Below are 23,175 nucleotides of genomic sequence, written 5' to 3'. Positions count from 1 at the left end.
CAATTTCTGGGCCTATGCAATTATTGTAGGGCCTGGGTGTTCGATTACAGCACAAACACAAAACCACTTTTGCCAGCACTTAAGAAAGCACAAGTTGGTAAGGAAAAGATAGAATGGTTTTAAGAAAAGGAGGAAGGATTTGAGGATTTGAAAAGAGCAATTTGTACAGCTCCAGTTTTGGGAATCCCCAACTATAGTGAAGAATTGTATTTGTTTTCACAAACCAATGGATCCGTAATGACAGCAGTACTCACACAGAGAATGATACCAGGGTATAAACATTTGGCATATTACAGTGGGATTTTGGATCCAGTTATAAGAGGACATTTTCCATGCAAACAATTTTTGGCTGATGCTGCATTTGCGATTGAGAAGTCCACAAGTATTACAGTGGGCTGTGCAATGACCCCATACGTGGAGCACACCTTATTTGCCATTTTAGAGAAGCCCAAAAGTACACTGACAACATTAAGAGCATCTGCATATGAAGTAATGATTTCTAATTCTACGATTAAAATCGTGAGGAGTAAAATAGTGAAACCAGCCACATGTGTAGCTGAACCTGTAGAAGAAGCATCTAATTATGTTGAATTCTATGATGATATACTCTGTGTGAAAGAAAATGCTTTAGTGGAGAGGAGATATTTTCTTTATTGATGGTTCTTAAAAAATGTATCAAACTAGTGGGGAAAGGCATACTAGATCTGCCGTTGGAAGACACAGATTAAATGGTGAATTTGAGGTAGTGGCGAGGGCAAGACTACCGTCTCATTTTTTAGTACAGGCAGCAGAATTGGAATTGCTTATTGTTGCGCTCGAGAAACACAAAGATCAGGAAGTGATGGTAACATCAACCGTACATGCAGGGCTGTCACGTTGGAGGAGGAAGGGTTATCTCTGCGCAGACCGCACTCCATTGCAACATGCATCTTTATTGGACAGGCTTATTGAAGCACTACAACTCCCAGTGGCCATAGCAGTCGTAAAATGCGCAGCGTACACTTAACAAACAGACTTTATTACTTGTGAAAATGAAGCCGCAGTTTTAGAAAGAAGTATTAAATAGAAGCATGCTAATACGAGAGGGATTTAATATGGTGTCAATAACGCAACTAATAGAGATACAGGGTAGAGCCTCACAAGAAGAGCAGGAGCTGTGTAGACAAAGGGGGTTTTCTTTAGCCCTCACAGAAGCACTATGGAGACAGGAAGGCATATAACCTGAGAAAGTCTTGCTGCCACTATTGCAGAGGACTGGTTTGTTCCCAATCTATTGGAACACGTTCAACAATTCACATCTGGGCATACACTAGGAACAGTCAGAGGACTAATACCATGACCAAATGGCTAATTTCAGCATTTGCATATTGTTTACGTCGATATGCTGCAGACATGTAATGGATATAGGTATCTATTAGGGGTGGTGTATCCCTTTTATCAATGAATTGAAGCCGGTCCTTGTACACATCCTGATGCCACCTGCGCAGCAAAGTTCTTAGTGCGTGAGGTACTTCTGAGATGGGGTGTGTGCAAAGTATTAAGGTCTGATAATGGGCCACACTTTTTCAACAAACTATTTGGACAAATAGGGATTTTATTGAGCATAAAGCATACATTGTCTTCTGCCCATCAAGCAAACAGGATATGTGAGAGGCTCAACGGCCTCCTTAATGAAATGATATCAAAGATTAGATTAAGCTTAAAAAAGGGATGGCTATATTGCCTACCCCTAGCCTTTTGTACCTTTTGAAATCAACCAGGTTCAGATCATCATCTTATGCCCCATGAATTAGTAACAGGGCGCCACATGAGGATGCCCCTTATGCCCCCATCTAGAGTCAGAAGTGATGCCCAGAATGCAGCACAGAGTCTAGGGGATGAAATGCATGACTATTTGACATGTATGACTACCAGTGTTTCTTTAATTTCAGATCAAGTCAAGCATCGGAGAGAGGGGTTGAGGAACATGGAAGAGGATGGCCCAGTAACCAATCCAAGTGAATTATTGCCACCACCAAAGTTGTATACTGGAGATCAAGTGCTTATTAAAAATTTCACAAATAGATGGCATGAGCCAAGATTTAATGGAGCATTCCAAGTAGAGTATGTTTCCCCTACTGCAGTCAGGGTGTCTGGAAGAAGAGCTTGGTTACATTTGGGCAATGTAAAGATCTACAAAGGCAAGACCCTCCCTCTAGTACATGGTGACCAGGAAGTAAGACAAGAAGAAGAATTGCTGCATGTGCAGACTCGATCGATGACAAAGAAGAAGGATGATAAAGCAGCATGTGATTAAAAAAGATTTCTATTGGAATGGAATTCATTGGACACTCCTTACAAAAATAGCAGGAAGTGCATAGACTTGCAGTGAATTCCAGAGCTTAAAACCTACTTTTTAGAGATTATTTGAAAAAAGTAGAAGCCTATCGGTGCTATGCCCAAGCGCCAATTCCTTATTAAAAACTGGAAGAGAACTCTATACCCATATTCATTTTTGGGAAAATATCTATTTTAAGAATAACGCATGATAACAGTCGATAGTGACACACGTAGGATTGTGGTTGCAGTCTTTGTGTTTATACTTCAGTCATACCCTACTTTGGTTAGGAGAGATGTTAATATTCTCACTTTTCTTCATGATCAGAATAACGGTCCAGTTATCAGAAGGCTTTTGATTGCAATAATCTAGCAGATTGTGCAACTAGGAATCTGACTTAAGTGCAGGTAATTGGTAATGATTCAGGAAGAGGAAAATGCAGTTGCAGGAAGACTGGCAATTCAATGAGAAATGGAGTGGCACACAACATATTTTTCTAGACTCTTATGCCTGATATACACATGCATGTGCTTTCTCTTTTTCTTTCTGTATCTTTCATTTCAAAGTCTTTATCGTTCTGATGGTTCAATTGAAAACACGACACGTGTGATTTTTTCAATATAAGTACAAATGATGATAACTTCTTTGACCTATTTCGGAATGTCAAACGACATAAGAGGGATGATGAAGAAGAATATAACCAAGGGATAAATATCTACCTTGATAATTTGGCTCACTTGGGGTATAAAATGTTGTACCAACATATGAAAAAGGCGCGGGAAAGAGCATCGGATGAGAGCTGCTATGTCTGCTCTCTCATCCTCTATGCCATGAGTACAATAAGAACATTAATTTCAAAGGAGATGCTGGTACAAAATGCTAAGTGCCTCAGCCATCTAGCAGCATGTACTACCAGAGGAAATTCCAAGGGAGTTGGGCAACCCTGCGATGGTGATCATGACAGACATTTCCATACCAGGATGATTCTATCAAGACACAGCAAATGGAAAAAGAGCCTGGATGGACAGACAAGATGCTTGTGTATTCTTCTGCGGGACAAGACAAAGTAATAGTTGAAGAAAGTAAGAGATTGAACTGTTTTGACAAAACTGAAAAAAGTGGAATGCCTGGATGCTGGGAGCATTCACAGCTGTTAATCTATGGACGAGTAATTACAACCAAAGAATGGCAAGATGGGATGATGTTCTATGCAGCTCATCTACTAAGAAAGGACCCAGTGCAAGAGGTGCAGAAAGTGAATGATGAGTGCTAAAGTCATGGGCCAAGAACTCTAAACTGCTGCCATGGGTGAATGATGAAGCAGGACCATTGGCTGTAGTCCCATTGATTAATCCGACAATATGCTTTCGAAGCAACAGTAAAATTGTAGTTGGAGAGAATAAAGGGTGCAAGAACATAATTGATGTCCCAGGAATGAGAAGGGAGACTGCTGTCCTAATGGATCTATATTGGGCTTGTGGATCCCTAGCATATATGAAGTTGCCTAGGAACTGGGGAGGAGTGTGGTCCATGGTACTCCTCCATGTTCCAGCCTTGGTGGTTCCCCAGAGTGACCTGAACATCGTGGGATTTCCAAAAGTTGATGAGCACCTGAGAAAAAAAAGGTCACTTGCACTCCAATGGATGAAAAGAGAGAATTATTTATCCAAATTAAGAAAGGCTTATGAAGACATTCCTGATGAACACAGGTGGTTCAGCAAGACTGCTATGATAATGACATCTATATTTATGCCTGGACTCCAAGCAGCAGTGAATGCCAAATGGCTGCAGATTACCAGATGGGAGCTGTAACAGACAATCGATGCCACCTTTAAAGGATTTAAAGCTTAAAGGAAGAGTTTAGGGGCGTTAGGTTAATGACCCTCAATAACAGGTATGTCCTTGACATGATTACAGCAATGCAAGGAGGTGTTTGCGCCAAGGTCGGCCTTCTCTACTCATGACGGTGAAAACGGGACCTTGACGGATGCTATAACTATGCTGACAGAATAGCACACGAAAATGTAGACAGAGGCTATTGGATGTGACGATAGGTACTCATTTCTGTTTGCATGGATTCCTAACCGGATTGCAAATATATTCAATTCCTTGAAGCAATATTGGTGATGATAATGTTGGGATTCTGCTTTTTAAGGATAATAATTGGATAATGCCAGAAAACAGCAAAGAAAGAAGTGGGAATGAAGATCATGCCTGATGTGAAAAATGAAACAGAAGATAATGCGTAGACTGAAAGTGCCCAAAGAGACAGCATAAAAGCAAGAATTGTGGCACCTGAAGGAGTGAAGTTCCAGTACCCGAGGGATCATAAGAATTATGTGGGACGTTGGGTCTTCTGTACCTCAAATGGAGAATGCAATTACATGACCTGGAGTGTGGACGAACACATTTAAAATGCTGGCACCGCGAGGGGGGTGATGAAGATATGGATACCAAAGAAACCGTTCTTTAAGAGAAGATTCAAAGAAGCAGAAAAGCTTGAGGAGGTGGCGAGGACTCGACCAGAGGAGGGAATGTAGAAGAGCAGACGTACACATCCGCAGAAATCAGAAGTATAATGAATATACAGACACTGAAACGCAAGATAGATCAAGTCATCGTATAAGCTAGCTACAAGTAGTAAATAGAAAGCAGGCGGAGCCGCCATTGTACAGAAGCTTGACATTGGTATCATGAACTAAGTAAGCCAAAGAACCATTGAAAGAAAATGAAAGGCTGTGCCTCAGTAGAATAACAGGTTGTTGTAGCTGCATTGGGAGGCTGCCTGGCCTGAAGTCAAGGTCTGAGAAGTCGAGGTCAGCTATCTACGCTGAAGAAGAACATGTGTGCGGAGGATGAATCCTCTCACGTTAAAGTGAAAGACAGAACACAAAGGATGCCAAGTCATAATTCAATTAAAACATTTAAAAGCTTGCAGAATAAGCAGAATTATGGTCTTGTCAAGTGAGTGGAGGCTGGAAATAGGGCTTGAACTTGGAGTTTCAGACATGATAGCTAGTGCCCTCACTCTTGTGTCATTCCGAGGACATGAATACTCTGCAAGGCCAAGTACAAAGCGAATTTCATGGTAGAAGGCATGGGGGATGAGAGATGTTGGGATAACTGGGTCTTGGTTTACGTGCTGCTAATTGAACCGAATGTTCCAGACATGGCACAAGCGTGCCAAACCAATTGTATTAGTGCGTATAATGAAGGACCATATAGCTTGAGAAACCAATTAAATACTGTGTAAATGATTCTTCTTAAATGACACGTATAAGGAGGTAGTCATAAGTTGTCCACCTGATATTTCATAGCCAATAACAATCCTAGCTCTTACATGATTGATAATCTAGATGTGTCCCTTAACCAATCCCGACCCTGATAGTTTTTTTTTTTTTTACTATTGTCACATAGTGTGATGTCATTCTGATGCACAAAGAGAGTATAACATTGTTTTCCATGTGAAAATCAGTGAATGAGCGTACATCCGTTGATGTTCATTGTAACCTCCCTGTTTTAGATAATTGCTAATAAAACAGCAACTTTACATATTCTTGAGTTTGTGCAGTTATTTGGACTCAGAATTATTCTGGTGTAATCCCATCCAGTATCATATGCACGTTCTAAGGGCCATAAACTCACAGGGACCCCAAATTACAAAGTGAGGAGGGGGCCGGGGTAGGGGCCAGGCAAGGTGGAGGTATGATTGTAAGAGGGGGATGATTTGAGGGGAATGCATGGCAGGGTTATGATTGTCAGACAGGAGGGGGCTGGCGTGGGAGGGGTTGGGCAATGTATGGAGGAGATATGCTGGTAATGTAGGGAGGGCACCGGGCTGTTTGCGACGGCCCAATGCTAGGGATAATATAACAGTGGGCCGTGGGGCGAGTAATACAAGGATGTAACATGGCAAACATGGCAGTGGGTAGTGTAGCAGGGGTATTGGGTGACAGAGTTCAGCTGTAGCAAGGGGGAAGGACCCTACGTGCAAGTGGCTGGCCACGGGTGACCCCCCATGAAAGGAAGAGAACATGGAGGATGTTGGGGTGGAGAGGGAAATGTGTATGTGAGGAGGTGTAGGGATTGGTTTAAGTAAAGAGGGTCGAGCAGTTGCATATGTCGACGTTCTAGGGTCGACCAATGCAACTGCTCATAGACAGTAATGGGAGAGAGCATAAATACTCCCCATTCGTGGAGCCAGCATGAGGTCCTAAGCGACTCGGAGGCAGGGTGAACTTCTTTCTTCCTTTTCGGTGAATCGCCGCCTGTTTTATCCGGATGCTCCATTCCAGGGCGACCAGACACCAATTCTCCAGTTAACAGGTTTTAATTGCTGCATTCCCTGATTCGGAGTCTTGAATACCTTCATACGAACAAAGCAGCCGATTCCAGTGATTGCTAAAACGAAAGAGCAGAACTGGAGCGGAGCCCACGGTGATTGGTAAAACGCAAGAGCAGAACTGGAGCGGAGCCCACGGTGATTGGTAAAACGCAAGAGCAGAACTGGAGTGCACGCGTCCAGGCCACGTGGCGATTTCTGCTCATTCTAAGGATACATGTGAAGGCTGCTCCGAGGCTGAGGGTTTTTCTTGTCTTGGCTTGGTGCAGCTGTAAGCAGGTGGGGGTTGCATTCTGGTTTGTACTTTGAGGAAACCATCAGTCTCCTGTCTCCGTCTGGGTTTCTTTGCAGAGATTAATGTTAGCTGTCTCCGGCTCTAGGTAGGTTTGTGGAAGACTCGCCACGGGGGAGCATCTTTGCATTGCAGTGTTATGCTCTACTGTAGCACTCTAGCCATCTCTAGGTGGCCCTGCTAGTAAGTCCTCTGACTCTCTTGCTCATTTCTAAACCCAACAGCATTACTCCTGCATGTCTAAGTGTCTTCTGTTCCGTATAGTATGGGTTGCTACCCATCAGACCATTAACACCCTCCTCCCTAGAAAAAGACTGGAGCTTAATCGCTGTGGTCTAATTGCCTCCTGGACCACTTGCGCTGCTGGGCCGATCTCTATCTACAGGCAGTGTGATTCTATCTAAAATTAGCATACGTGTCGCTCTCCCCTCCAGAAAGCCTTGTCAACCCTACTCACTTCACAGTGAGGCTGCTGGGCGGAGAGCCTCGTGCGCAGTGTGACCAGCAACTTCCAGGAACCAGGTTCTCACTGAAATGCAGTGCAACTAGTCTTTGCAGCCTGTTGCTATGCCACGCACTAACCCTACCTGCAAGTGGCTGGGCACGGGGCCCTCGGTGCCCTGCCTTGCAAGCCTTGCTGCTCAGCTGCCCCTCTACCTCCAGCACCTGCCCCACCCTCATGGCCAGAGCCTTCATGTTCGGCGTGAATGATGGTTCTCTTGCTCTCGCTGTGCTGTGGGCTGGCTGGGCTCTTCTCTCTGTACTCTGCTGGGACCACCGTTCTGTTTGTAGGTGGGGGTATGGCACCGGAATGGGTTGGGGTAGGTAGAGGAGATTGCTGTTCCTGTGCTCCTGCCTTTACGTCTCTGTTGCCAGTTCATTACATTTATGTTTCCGTGTCTGGTTACATTTCTTACCAGTGGCTATTTTAGGAGATGTCTTGTGGGGTGCGATTCAGGGTATACAGAGCACCAAGGAAGATGTACATCTGCTTGAGAGTCTGTATCTCCATGTCCCTGTAAGCAGTTCTGAAGAGCAATATGGTTGAGCAGTCTCAATCACATGGCAGGCTTGAGAGAGACCATCAAAGGATGTGCATTCATGATAGCAGTATACACTACAGCTGATTGTGAATATAAAATGGCTGGTCAGACTTTAGGACCTTTGTAGTACTTGATCATTTTGATGTGATTGGTAAGACGTGCGATAAGGGCGGGCAGGAGGAGAGAGGGTGCCGGGGGTGCCCGTATATTCAACTTTGTTTCTTTACGGGGTGATGGTTTTGTTGAGCTGGGTCCCGGGAATTAGAGATCAGACATGGATTATACAGATTAAGTTTTTGTTTCGGCCTAATGTGCCGATGGAGGTAACACCAGGCACTATTTTATTTTTATATAACGTTTTATTGTTTTAACAATAAAGCATAACAAACAAAGAAGTGGCAGTGCTTGATGGAACAGCTTCAGTAGTACGTTCACGAAATGAATGTGCAGCAGCAGGGGAAAAACCATTGGTGGCAAAACATCTGAATACAAGGCACAGGGTAAGGGCAAAACATAATACCAACCACATATCTCATCCCTCCCCTTCCCACCATCCCTACACCTTCTGAAATGTTTGGGGGCAACCCCTAGCCTTCTATACCCGCCATTCAAGGGCCATGTATCTGTAGATTTCAGCGGTTCAGTGACCAACACGTAGACAATCTGCTGAGCCCCACATTGCAGCGATAATCCCCTTTGCAATTCTCAATGTGACAGACAAGAACACCCTTTCATGCTTGTTAAAACCTGTTTCACCCCAGATTCTAAGTATCGCCAGCTTGGGATTGCAGGGAACCTTAGACCCCAATAGTGCAGTTAACCTGCGAAAACACTGCCCCCAGAACATTTGGATTTGTTCACAATCCCATAATATATGGAAAAAAGTGCCCTCCACTATCCCACATCGCAGATAGGTGCCTTGGTCTGTTGTACCCCAGCGAGCCAGTGCTGTTTGAAAATAATACACACAATGAAATATTTTATATTGGATAAGGTGGAGTCTGGCGGCAATTCCAACCTCACTTGGGAACATGAGCACCTCAACGCATTCTTCGGGGTCCAGTGGTCTGACATTCCTCTCCCATCTGTCCTTGATACAGTGTCGAGGTGACCTTGGAAACAATGCAGTCAGTGAAAATATTGGCTTCTATGGGTGAGCACTTAGGGACCTCCCCAAGGGCAGGAACCTGGGATCTGATGGTGTGAGCCAGTTGCACATGTCTGTGGTGTTTACCCCCCATCAACCCAAATGTGTCCTGCAATGTCTCCAACGGGATGAGCAGTCCCTCCTGCACCACATCGGGCAGAACTTTTACCCCCCGCTCCTCCCAGCTTCTGAAGTGACCCATTTTGCATAGTTCAGGGAGGTGCATGTTGTTCCAGAGGGTTTGATCCAGCGTTGGTTTTCTCCCCCACTCTATATACTGGTGTGCACTTCCGCCCCCATAGAGCACTTGTTTGGGTGACCTCTCTCCCATCCATTTCCTTTTAATCGCCACGTGTGGAAGTCCCAGATCCATGTCATTCAACCCCCCAGGTTGTGCAGCCCAGTAATATCTTCAAAGATAGGGCAGCCCTAGCCCCCCTTCCCATATGGAGCACTGCAGCATTCTGAGAGCAATATGTGGTTGTTCTCCCCTCACAACAGACATCATAGGGTGCCCTTAATCATGATAAAAACTGATTTGGGAACCGGCAGTGTTCTGTTTTGTAGCTCATAGAGAAATCTAGGGAGTGCCAGCATTTAAAAAGTGCTGCCTTGCCCAGCAGAGTCAGCGGGAGAGCTTGCCAACGTACTGTATCTGAAGAGAACATGTCCATTACTGAGTTAAGATTAAGCCGAAGGAAATCTGAAGGGATCGGGCTCATGTGAATGCCTAGATACTTGAATCCTGAGACCGAATCTGGATAAGGACAGTCCTGGGAAAGAGAATTGACTTCTGCCAATTTATTTTAAGCCCACTAAACCCCTGGTATCCTGCCAATATTCTGGTGATGACGTTAAAGGAGACTTGAGGTTGCTCATGTAGATGAGAAGGTCCCCCCCAGCCACCCCAAGACCATTTGAGTCTCGCCCAGTTCGGGGCTGTCTGAAGTTTGATTGTAAGTGGCTCTATGGCCAGAGTGAACAGCAGGGGGGGAAGGGGACAACCCTGCCTCAAACCCCTAGATGTTACTCCATTTGCCTGGTCCACAGCTTCAGGGGAGATGTACAGCAAGCAAACCCATTTGACAACATTCTCCCTGATCCCCATACGGCCCATAATGTCCCCTAGAGACTCACAATTGACTGAGTCAAACGCCTTCTCAAAATCTACAGCCAGGAGTGCCACTGATTCCGGTATTAGCGAGGCTTGGCTGATGGCAAATTGAACTCTGCAGAGGTACATACGTGTGGATTTGGAGGGCATGAACCCGCATTGGTCCGGGTGTATTAACGAGTCTATTACCCCAAGTAGGCAGTTAGCCAAGACCCTGGCTAGGATCTGGCTTCCACATTAAGCAATGATATCGGCCTATAGGAGGCACAATGTTCAGGTTTTGGCAGGACCATTATACAGGCTTTCCTCAGGTCTGGGGGGAGATATCCATCCAACTTACACTAGATAAAGAGGTGTTGCATAGGTCCAGTAACCAGGTCCCTTCCAGATCTCTACCGGGAAGCCGTTGGGCCCCAGGGTTTTACCAGACTGTAATTGCATAAGCACTGTGGTCATCTCTTCTTCCTTAATGTCTGACTCTAACCTCAATGTCTGCTGTGCTGGAAGGCAGGGAAGTGCCATGGAATCTAAAGTGTTCTGTCCACCGAAAGAAGCATGTTCTCAAAGGGGGGGGGGCAATACAGCGATTCGTAAAAGGCAGCGAATGTTCCCGCAATGTCTGCATCCTTCGTTGTCATCCTGCCCTGAGCATCCTGTTTAGACTGTACATATCCTTTCCCTTTGTCCCGCCATTCCAACCACACTAGCATTTTCCCTGCTTTATCCCCAGATTAAATAATTTGGCTCCTTACTGCCAGTTGGCCTGCCTAGCATTGTCCAGGGCCACATTCCATAGGCTCTCTTGTGCTGTGACTAGGGCTTCTTGCTAAGCCCGGGAACCTGAAGCAAGGAATTCCTCCTCTGCCCCGACCGCTAGTGTTTCTGCCTCCTCCACCTCTTTTGTGTGTTGTTCCCGTGTGGCTGTGTAAAGACTGGAGGGGGGTGTCTGTACTTCTGCTCTCTATATGGTAGAGGAGAGGCACAGAGGACCCCAGCCAAGATTCTCCATTTGGTAGCTATGGTCAAGCAATCAAGGCCTAGCTTCTCAGGAAGGTTATGTAAGCTGGTTCCTAAGTACAGTGTAGTCCCCAAGCACCCACAAAGGAATGTCCGCACACTGTATTGGTTAAAACACAGTCTTTATATAATTAATATTCAAGGTTATATACAATATCATGATAACACACTTTGTACTCGGTTATCTAAAAATAGCAAATATATACAAGTCTACGTGGTACCACAATTACTATTAGATCTCTTTAAAGTGCATCAACTTTAAAGAGATCTAAGATGGCTGCCATGGTTTTCTTTGTTGTGTAGGCAGGCTGTGCTGAATCACCTCTCCCTGTGCTGCACTCCCATTGGTTGCTGAGTGTTTTCTTCTATCCAATCAGGGACCGGCAGGCTTCAGCCGGTCCTCTCAGCAAAGGCCCACTTCCAAGGCCCCTGTCTGCCCCCTGTCCGCTTCCGGAATGCTAATTGGGGTCCTCCCTGCACCTTAACCACAATGATGCAGCCACCTCACTCCTGTAAGAAATCCGGACTGCCTTGACTTTGCCACCTCCAGAACTATGGGTTAGTTCCCTCTTTATGGACTTACTTCTACTGCCTTTGACTATCACTGTTCTTTATGCTTGTTGCTCCCATGTTGTCATCCTGCTGCGCAGTGCTTCCTAAAACCCTTTGCCAACATCCGATTCCAAGATTGAAAAAGTCAAATCTTGCTGTTTTTGCTTTGTACTAAAAAGTCATATCTTGCTGTTTTTGCTTTGTGCTAAAAAGTCATATCTTGCTGCCCATTGCGAAATTCTCTGTATTTTGCTTGTATACTGTTTCTTCTCTGTAACTTGCCAGCCCAGTGACCTCACCACTCTCTTTTGTCTCACACCTACCTGCCTTAGCCCCCCCAGTATCTCCATCCTCTCCTTACTTCCACCCCAATGGCGCTTTCTGTTTCTCCTATCTTCTCCAACTGCTTCTCCATTGACTATCCTTCCCTTCTCACTAAGTCTGGTAGGAAGAAGTTCAAAAAGGATATCTTGGCCTCTAATCCTGGTCTTCCTATCGCCGACACCTACTCCAATGCTTCCGCCAGACAGACCCTTACCGACATCCTCTTTGTCGTTCCTTCGCCAGATCTATGGACTCCTCATATGGTCTCTGTGCTCTGCCCTATCTCCTCCTCTCCCATTAATGGTGGCACTCGCTGGGAAGTTCTCATGTCTTCCTTCGACTCCTCTAAAGTCAACATTAATGTCTACCTAAATGGCACTGTCATGGTCCAAGGCCCTCAGGCCAATCTCCTCCTCTTTGATAGGCGCTTCCCTTGCCTCATCAATTTCCTCTCATCTCCTGCTGTCCCCTCCTCTCCTTTCTTGGCTACCTTGCCCTCTCTCTCCTCCTCCTCCTCCTCCTCTGCCCCTCCTAGGGCTCTTTCTCCTCCGCAGGGCGTACCTCTGATTTGTACCCCTCCCCGGAAGGTCTTTAAGGCTGGCAACCTTCTTCATATTGCCACTCTCAACTCTCGCTCTGCCGTCAAACACCCATATGACATCTGCCACCTCCTTGAAGAACTAGACCTTGATGTCCTTGGTCTTAGTGAGACATGGTTCACGGCCAGCTTTGTTACGAGTTTGACACTCTCCTCCCTGATGGCTACAAGATCCTCTCAGCACCCAGATCCTCCCGGTTCGGTGGGGGGGTAGCCCTGATCTTTCCTGAGTGGATTCCTGCCTCTATCATTCCCACTCAGACCTACTTCTCTTTTGAATGCCTTGTCTGTAGGCTTTCTCTCTCGCCTACCCATTCTCTTACTGTGGTTACCATCTACCGGCCTTCTGGTCAAATCACCTAATTTCTCTCTGAGTGGGCAGACCTCTCCTCCTTCCTCCTGGCCTCTACCACTCAACTCCTCCTCCTCGGTGACCTAAATATACATTTAGACTCTCCTTGCTCCTCCTCTGTACCGTTCCGTGACCTCTGCGACTCCCTCTCCCTGTCCATCCTCCCCTCTGGCCCGACTCACTATGCAGGGCACACACTCGATGTCTTGATCTCCTCTGACCTCCCCCTCTACATCCCTCTGACCACTCCTCTCTCCTGGAGCGATCACTCCCTCCTCTCATCTCATCTCTCCCTCTCTTCCCCCCAAGCCAAGCCTACCCCAACACTGCCACCTACCTTCTCGGACATCCGGCCCATGAAGCGTGTGTCAGTTGAGGCTTTTGCCGCCACTTTCTCTCCCCCTCTCCACCTTTGGCTGTCTCTCATCCTGATACAGCCCTGTCTCTGCTCTACTCTTCAATTCCTGATACGCTTGATGCTCTTGCCCCTGTCATGAGGATCCGTTTGAAGTCCAAAGCCAAGTGCAATTCCTGGTATGACTCTGACCTAGCTACACTTAAACGTAAGTGTAGGGCAGCTGAGAGGAAATGGAGGACTTCCTGTTCATCCTCTGACAAACTGGCCTGTCGCCTGCTACAAAGGCAATACCGACTCTCTGTCCTCACCAAGAAGAGAGTCCACATTCAAGCTCGTGTCTCTGAGGCATATAACAACTCAGCCGAACTCTTTAAAATCTGCAAGGAGCTGGCAAACCCTGCAGCAGTCTCTACCCCTCCCGCTGCCTCCCAGGCTCTTTGCAATGCCCTTGCCTCTCACTTCATTTAAAAAACCCAGGACATCCTGTCCACCCTCTACACCCACATTCCTCCACTTCCCTCTCCATCTGTGCTTGCTGACCATCCTTTAGCTACCCTCACACCATCCTTCTCGTCCTTTCCTCTTTTCACCCCTGACGAGGGTGCTAGACAAGTCCGATCTATGAAAACCTCTTCAAAACAGGTTCATCCCTGTTCCTCTAAAACGATCAAGGACCACATTGACACCCTCGCTCCGGCCCTTGCTGATTTTTGCAACCACTCCTTTGCCTCTGGATCCTTCCCCTCCCCTCCCAAGCACTCCTTTGTGCATCTTCTTCTCAAGAAACCCACAGCTGATCCTTCTTGTCCAGCTAACTATCGCCCAATTTCCATTACTGCCTTTCTTGGCAAACTCCTGGAAAAGTTGGCCATCTCTCAGCTTAACCTTCATTCCAATTCTGTTGGCTGTCTCCATGACCACCAGTCTGGCTTCAGAGCTGCCAGAAGCACAGAAACTGCTCTCCTAAACATTTGTGAAGATCTGCTCACCAACCTTGACTCTAACATTCCCTCTGTCCTCATCCTCCTCGATCTCTCTTCTGTCTTCGACATGGTCAACCATACTATCCTGCTCAACCGTCTCCGTGAAAACCTGGGTATCACTGATCAGGCTCTGGCCTGGTTGACCTCTTTCCTCTCAGATCGGCCCTCCCAGGTCCAACTTGGGTCCTTCCTTTCATCTATCTTCCTCTCTACCTGTGGTGTTCCCCAGGGGTCTAACCTCTCGCCCTGGCTTTTCAACCAATACCTGGCAACTCTCGCCCACTGCATTGCCATTTTCTGCTCAAATTTCCAGTGCTACGCTGATGACACTCAACTCATTTTCAGGCTGCCCTCTGCCACCTCCTCTCCCTCTTTCATCTCTGATTGCCTAACTGCCATTCAAGATTGGTGTGCCACCAATGATCTTTGTCTGAATGCCAGCAAGACGGAGATCCTCCTCACCGGCACACCTTCACCATCCTTTCCCCTCACTCTCTGGCCGGCCTCCTTTGGCCCTCCTCCTACCCCCACCTGCGAGGCTAAGAACCTCGGGGTCATCTTTGACTCCACCCTTTCCTTCTCCGCCCACATCTCTGAGGTCTCTAAAAAGTCAAATTTCCAACCGCACCTCCTCAGAGGTACTCTGCCTTTCCTCTCCTTCCCCCAGAAGCTCATGGTATCTCAAGCTCTGGTTCTCTCTAGCTTGGACTATTGTAACAGCCTCTTTCTAAATCTACCTGCCTCTACTCTCCGCCCTCTGCAACTAATCCAGAACAGGACTGCATGACTTGGCCTCAAGCCCTGGGATCGTATCTCTCCAGCTCTGAAATCTCTCCACTGGCACCCAGTGGATTCAAGGATTAAATTCAAAACCCTCTGTATTGTCCACAAGGCTTTCTGGGGCCTGGGTCCAAAATACCTTCAACTATCCCTCCGCAAATACCTCCCCTCTCGAGCTCTTCGCTCCTCTACCTCCAACTCACTCAGGATCAGTCGTTTTTATAAGAAACGAGCTGGGGGTAGATCTCTGTCTTCGGCTGGGGCCTCCCTCTGGAACAGCCTCCCTGCCACTCTAAAACTTGAGGAGAACCATCTCCGGTTCCGGAAGCACCTCAAGACCTTCCTCTTTTCTTCTGCCTTCGCTCCCCCTATCCCCTGCTGATCTGTTCTCTCTTGGCACCGTGCACCTAGCCACCCTCTGTCTTTTGGGCCCAGGTACCTGATCATCCTGCCACCCTCCCGCACTGGCTCCAGGCCACCCCTTGCACTGGGGTCTGTATCTGTACCCATACAGCCCCCCCTTTTTCTTCCTGCACTTATCAGACCTACCCTGTCTGCTGCCTTAAACCTAGCACTTGCAAATTGCTGGCTTCAGTACCACTGTTTGTTGCCTTTATTATTTATTTATTGTTATTTATCAGTTTCTCCTCTGCTTCGCACTTTCCACCTCTCCCCCCTTCCATGCACTTTTCCCGTCCCCCCTCTCCCATGCACTTGCTCGTTCTCAATGTCACTGGGCCTAGTAAGATCGCTGTTTTGTTCTCCCCTGTTCCCCTCCCTTGCCTTGCTGCGCTCTGAAACACTTGTGTACGAGCGCGATAGAAATAAAATATCAATCAATATCAATCAATCAATCAACTGTACGGTTAAATGGCACACAAATCAGTTTGTAAAGGAAACCAACAATAGAGAAAAGAGGAACACAGTTGATAAGAACAATTGGCAGAAATACGGGTCACTACCGTTAAACACAGCTCTGTGTGGAGATCCCCCCACCTGGGACACCTGTAGAATAAAGATACAAGCCCAGTCCATATATTGTTCACAAGAGATGTCCCACTAGTTCTGCAACCCCTGGCGTTGTAGCGTTCCTCGTCGGGGAATCAACGGCCCTTCTTGAGTGCCCTCCCTTTAAGGCAGGAGTCACGGGTCGTCGAACGTCCAACGGAAAACAGGGTGAGCTATGACAATGAAGTGGCAGCTTCGTTCTTAGCGGTGCTCGTTGACGGGGAAGCGTAAACGTCCTGCATGGAAGAGGCATGCGGGGCACCTCGGTGTCGATAGTTCTGGACCACAAAGAGTTTGAAGAACTGTGGCCCAGCAAGGGCGTCGAGTTGTCTGCGTCTCTGTGGTCTTTGGGTGGTGGGAAACCCACCAGCGGCTGTTCCTCGGCGCGTTGACGGTCAGGCCTTCTCCAGCAGGATACAGCAGCGACGATGCGGACAAGAGCGTCCTGGGATTTGAGAGTTCTTAGGCAAACGGGAGCACGGCGGCTCAGGCCGGCGACGGCGGTCGTCGACAGTGGCGGACAACAGTCCGGGTGCTTCTCCTTGGGATTCCGCAGCAGTCCCCATCTCGGGTTGGCAGCCTGTCGAAGGTTTGTCTACCAGGGAGCTTTGGCAAAGATCAGCTGGTGCACGATGGTCCCTCATAGCTCGGGAAGAGGGCGCCTTACCAGGTACTCTCTGGATCAGTCCTTGGAGACACACCAGTTTTCGGATTGTGAAGGAGAGCAACAACAATTCATCTCATCCAGCAGGGCTTCAAGGTCAAGCTTCAGTTACTCCAGTTACTTGTCATAGTGGACTTCAGCTTCTGAACATGATTCCTAGCAGTGAGAGGTCCCCAGATATACTGTTGATCTCCCATTTATTCCGCTGGGTCATACTCAAGCATCCAATCATACTCAAGCATCCAATCACGGCGAAGGGCATTCATGCAGGCAGGCAGCCAATCAGGCACACAGTGCATTCAGGCCATTCACTTCTCTCCAGACACCCACAACAAGTTATCTGTATTGGGACAAGTACCCATCCATTCAACACTCCACACTACATTCATACCAGTTTCGGGCAGGGCTGTCTCAGTCATTGTGTCAAACACCAAATACTAGACACCCACAACATAGAATGCGTATTTGTCACACACTCCATTCACCCAGGTCCCACACACAGGCGTACCCACAACATACGGTCATTGGGAAGGCTCCAGCCAGTCTGGTCAGCACTTCCCACACTACCATATACGGAACTTCCACCCAACAGCCAGTCAGGGGGAAGGGACAGAGTCAGGGCTTCCCGGGACTTCGGGAAGATCAAGGTAACAGGCGATGGAAGGCAAGCGGCCATGGGGGCCATCTTGTCTCCATCAGGAATCTACCGATTCCAATGACAGAGCCTGGGCATCCCAAAATGGAGGACGCTCAGGGCACCAGTCAATTCAGCACAGAGCTGCCACCAGCCCGTACCTTGCTCTGTGGGCCACCCACAGGTGCCCAAAAACATACACTAAGGGCACAGGGCTGTTCACCAAAACCAAAGGCGAGAGCTGCACCGCCAGGAGTCCCACATGAACTCCTGCACGGAAAACACGACAGAACACATGATAAAAAGCAGTAAAGGACAAGGATATGGAGGCCATGTCCCTCCGATGCATTTCCAGCATCACAGTCTGCAACCAGTAATATTGTCTCCCCGCTGAGTACAACTTTGTAGCCCACCCACAGTGTGACTGGTCTATCAACTGATTCCTCTTTCATGGTAAAATATTCTTTCACTTTACGGGACAACCCTTCCATAAGGTCTGTGACCCCTAGGTAATATGCGTTAAGGCACCACAATGCTATGGGCCTTGCCCACCCACGTTTGAGCTCCATAAGGAGTAGGGAGTGATCCGAGACCTGTCTGGCCAGAAATATTGCCGATACAAGTCTATGTGTGATGCCCTGGGGATGAAGAAGTAGTTAATCTTTGACATGGAACCATGCGCAATCAGCAAAAAATGAGTACCCTGCTTTGGACTTGCACAGCATTCTCCATGCAACAACCAGACCCAATGCAGTAGCAAAGTATCGCAGCTTGGTGGTGAGGGTTGGATTTCTACTATCAATATGTGTTTGATCCGCCCCCAGGTCCATGACCTTGTTGGAGTCCACCCCCCCCCCCAAGTACCCACGTGCCAGCTTGGTCTTGGAGTAATAGGGCTTGCAGGTCGTTCAACAGTTCGAGTGTAGGAAGGGGGAGGTGCGTAGACAGCCACGATCCCCCAAGTGGCTCCCCACATCTCCCCATTCACCAGAACGTATATGCCTCTAGGTTCCACCTGCTTGTGTATCAGTATCAGTGTACCGCGTGCCCCTCTGAGAAACCTGCATGGAAAGCCATTGTGTAATTATTTTTCTTGAAAAGCTAACAATCTGTCCTGGGAAGGTGTGTTTCAGTCAGAGGCACAATGCCCGGGCATACCTGTTGAGACATTGAAGGACCAGGCGCCGCTTGATGCAGGAACCCAACCTGCTTATATTCCAAATAAGCAGTGAAACTACCGCCTCATGGTCCGTCATCCCTGAGAATATATGGTTAGGATTGGTTCATCCAGAGGTCCCACCCCTCGATATGTTATCAGAACACCAGTCCATATCTCCCCTCCTGCCACACAGAGATACCTGAAGCTAAGCTGCCAACCAGAAACAACTTAAACAAACACCCCCAAACTTCCCTCTCAACCACAGGTTCTGGAAAACCTCCCCTCTATCCCACCTTATACTTCCCCCCAACGTGAGGCACCTGTTGCCCTAACACCGCACCAAACGGGTGCTGAGAAACAAAGTCAACCATTTGCAGGGTGTCCGCTGAAGCAGCCCGTGCAGGCCTCCATGCCTGATCTGCAGCTGCCTATTACCAGTTACGCCATAGTGATCTCGCCCAAATGTGAGCCTGCACCATCCCGGCTGTGTTGTCATCCGTTGGCCATTTCAAGTGCAGGCTCGGCAGGCGTGGGCTGTTCCATGGTCCGTGATTCAAACAGGACTGGGGACAGAACCTGATCTGGCTCTCGCCGTGGTTGCCCACCTGGCGGCTGAAGTCCAGGCATCGGCAGGATCTGTGTTTCCAGCCATGTCCATGCTTATCTTGGATTGTTGAAGAGGTGCACGGTCCCATTGTGGTACACCTTAAGTTGCGCTTTCAAGAAAAGGGCATACTTAATGCCCAGTCAGTGCATCTTATTCTTGACTAAATTAAATGGCTGCATGCTTTCCGAACTTCCTTGGTGTAGTGCAGAAAGAATCCGATTCGGTAGCCATTGTATTTAATGGGACCAGTGGCTCGCGCCATTTGCTGCAGGGCATTCCGGTCTTAGTAGTTCGAGAGCTGTGTGATTATTGTGCAAGGAGACACACCTGGGATGGGGGAACCCATCGGGATCCTATTGGACCTTTCTATGTAAAAGAATTTCAAGAGCTTCTTTGGAGCAAACATTTCTGCCAGCCATCGTTCCAAACAGAGCTCCACGCTGGACCCCTCTCTTTCTTTTCTGCTACCCCGAGGATGCAAAGATTATTACAGCATGCCCTTCCTTCGCTGTCCGCCCTTCCTTCGCTGTCTTGTGCTCTGTTTTCCAGGTGTGTGAGCTTCTGGGTGACCGCTGCTAATTGCTTTTCCATCTGCTAAATCGCATCCTCTGAGTTCGAGATGTGCTGTTCTGCTTCCCTGATCCTCAAAGCCAGGTTCTGCATGACTTGCTGTAGAAAGGACGCTTCCACTGAGAGGCCATTACATTTCTCCTCAATGGAGGATCTGGACTTCCCTATGGAGCCCATGACGTCACGAAGGGAGATCTGAGAGTCCTGCATCTCCCTTCCCATGCCCGCCATCCCTGGAGTGTGAGTCCAGGAGGATTGGGGGCACCTACTTTGTATTGGTCCATCTTGCTTTGGCAGTCCCTCTGCCGCACCACTTGCTTGTGCCTGTTTCTACTAGTGTTCGTATTGCTCCTGTGCACAAAGGTCCCATGGCTAGGAGACCTGTGGGGGACACCCATAGCTTCACTAAAACCTTTGCCGCAACATACCTAACTGCACCCTGCACATAGAGCGCCCCTCTTATGATGTCCTCCACTGTAGCCAGTGTGTCAGCACTCATCCCACGTGCTTTGTGTCCTCTGATGCCAGTTTTGAACCAAAGATGGGAGCCCCCAATACTCCAGATACAGTGTACTGCCTTCACCACTAGGCCCCCGGGTCCCAACAACACATGGTCTGCAGACCTCCCATTCCAGTAAACTACGCTGTGCCTCTGCAGGGATCCATGTGTCCCCCGCCCTGCTCCTTCCATCAGGGATGCTTAAAAAAAGGCCTGACCTCCTCGGCAGGGAGTGCAGGTGGCAGGTCCTGCCAGTTACCGTCCTCGAGCCAGCAGGAAATGGGTGTCCAAAGGCTGAATGCAGTATGAAGCATGCCCGTTGATCACCACTGTACCCAGCTCGGTGGTGAGTGGCAACAAGTCACACGCTCAGCAGCCGTCCAACCCCATCACCAGGGATGGGATTCCCCCACTCCTCTTCACTGCAGCTGCTGCTGGGATGTGCCCCCTAGCTGTGTGTGGTGGCAGAAGTGGACAGGTTATGCAGCCTTCCCCCATGTGTAGATGAGCATAGGGCTGGCCTGGGTTTCACTGCTGTGCTGCGGTCCCTCCTGCTGTGCCCAGCCCCACATGCAGGATCGTGACTGTATATAGCTGCTCACCCTTCATTTTATGGCGCCCAGATCACCACTGCAAGCGTGGTCCCTGCTCACCTAATGTCTTCTTGTCGAGGGAGCCAATACAGCATCGTATAAGATGCACTCAAAAACTGCCGTACACACGGCACACACACAGGGTTCAGTCCCATTCCCAGGGCTCCTGCTTTGATTGTCAAATCCACAGCCACCACCGCGGCCCCGGTCCCTGCACTCTGCAAGATCCTGCTGGGCAAGCAAGCCCCACTGCCTCCGTCTCCTGCATGCCATTCCAAGTACTCCCTGTGGCTTTGTCTCCTGTCTGTGCACAGGGCCCGGGGGGTCCGCTCTTGTACCTGGGGTCTCACCTCCTTCATGGGCCTGGCAGATGCCGCCTTAGGCATAGTCCTCCTGCCCAACAGTGGTATACAGGGCTGGTGCACCTCATCTTGCAAGTCGGATCAGTTTTTACAGGGTGGCTTGCCGGGAGTGTTCTGGTGTTGAGCCAGTCAGCAGCTTCACAAATGTTCTGCTGGCTGCCATTTACAACGTATGCCCTGGCAGTCCACCAGCCCGCCACCACAGTCACTTCCCAAGATGGTGCTGTCTCCTCGCCTGCTCCGAACGAGTGCTCGGCCAGGGGTTTCTTCCCACCAGTTTTGCTCAGAAATGGAGCAATCTGTGGCGACAATGTTCCACTTGCAGCAGATTTGAAAATCTCCTTGTAATTCTGCTGGGGGAAAGGATTTATTCTTCAGGATTTTGGTTGTCACAGCGGACTGATGGAGGCTCACATCCTCATCTGCTCACCGCAAAACAGTGGCCCCAACACAAGGTACTATTGTTACAATTCTCCCAGAGGCAGTAGTGATCAAGAAGAACAGGGTGGTACTCTCAGACACCAATGAGGAAGGTGGAGAGTGGTGCACATGTCAGTACATCCATCCAACCTTGTTGCTTAGGGAAGTGCTAGACGAGCAATTGACACAGGAAAGATGGTTTTTGAGATTGGGGTGCCTTGCCAGATAGCGATAGTGCAAAATGAAGTACCGCAGATCATCCTCATTAGAAATGCACCGCCACATTGGAAGGAAGAAGGATTTGGAAAAGGTGCCGGACCATTTATGGACCAGCAATCCTCATGATGTGGGGTTGCTAAAGAGTGTTGTAGCAGTGGAAATAAAATTGAAACCTGGTGCGATATTACCATGGGTTATGCAGTACCCCATGCCTAGAGAGGCGGATGAAGGGATTTATGAGACTATTATGGCATTGTTGAAGCAAGACATACAACATCTGTAAACAACTGTCTGTATCCTCATTGAACATGGCCATCTACCCTGTGAAGAAAGCAAAGGGGTCCAGTTGGATGATGGTCCAGTATTTGTGCCTCGTCAATAATATTTTTGAGGCTGAATTTTCAGTGGTACCAAATCCTGCCACCACTTTCAGTCATATTCCAACTGGGTCGACCCACATCACTGTGATTGATATGAATTATGAATTGTTCTCTGTCCCCTTGGCCCCCTTTCTCAGTACTTCACAGCATTTATGTGTCATGGTCAGAGATTTGAGCACACAAGGTTGCCCCAGGGGTACTTTGAATCTCAAAGTGTTTTTAATAGGGTGGTTCAGACAGAGGTATTATATTTGATGCAAGTAATATTGCCAGGGGAAGGAATGTAATGCCAGAGAGAGCCACCGCAGTTCAGTGTATGCCTCAGCCAGTCACGGTGAAACAAATGCAGCAGGTCTTGGGATTTTGTAACTATTTTGGATCATGGATCTTTGACTACAACAGTTACGTGAAGCCCTTACTGCAAGGATGTAAGGAAGCACAGAAGGTGAAGGGTCTGATAGAATGGTCTGAAGAAATGGTGACTTGCTTCCAGTAACACAGGGCCGTGATCAGCAATGCTCTGCTCTTGGCGACCCCGAATTACAAGAAACCATTTTATATGTTTTTTCACTCAAACGGACAGATGATGACAGTGGTCCTAACCCAGCAAACATTGCTAGGCCATAAGCCTTCACTATATTATATTATACTCCTAGACCCAGTGATGCAGGGACAGTTCCCTTGTGAGCAAGCTTTAGCAGCAGCAGCTTTTGCAATTCAAAAGTCTTCAACCATTACCATGGGTTGCCTAGTGACATTGTACGTGGCGCATGCAGTCTTTGCGATCTTGAAAAGTCCAAGTCGACTTTGATGACCCAAAGGGGCTGATTCATGGAATTAT

This window comes from Ambystoma mexicanum, chromosome 1p (assembly GCF_040938575.1).
Source record: "Ambystoma mexicanum isolate Mex_15411 chromosome 1p, UKY_AmexF1_1, whole genome shotgun sequence".
In the NCBI taxonomy this organism is placed as follows: domain Eukaryota; kingdom Metazoa; phylum Chordata; class Amphibia; order Caudata; family Ambystomatidae; genus Ambystoma; species Ambystoma mexicanum.
This window is presented reverse-complemented; position numbering follows the sequence as displayed.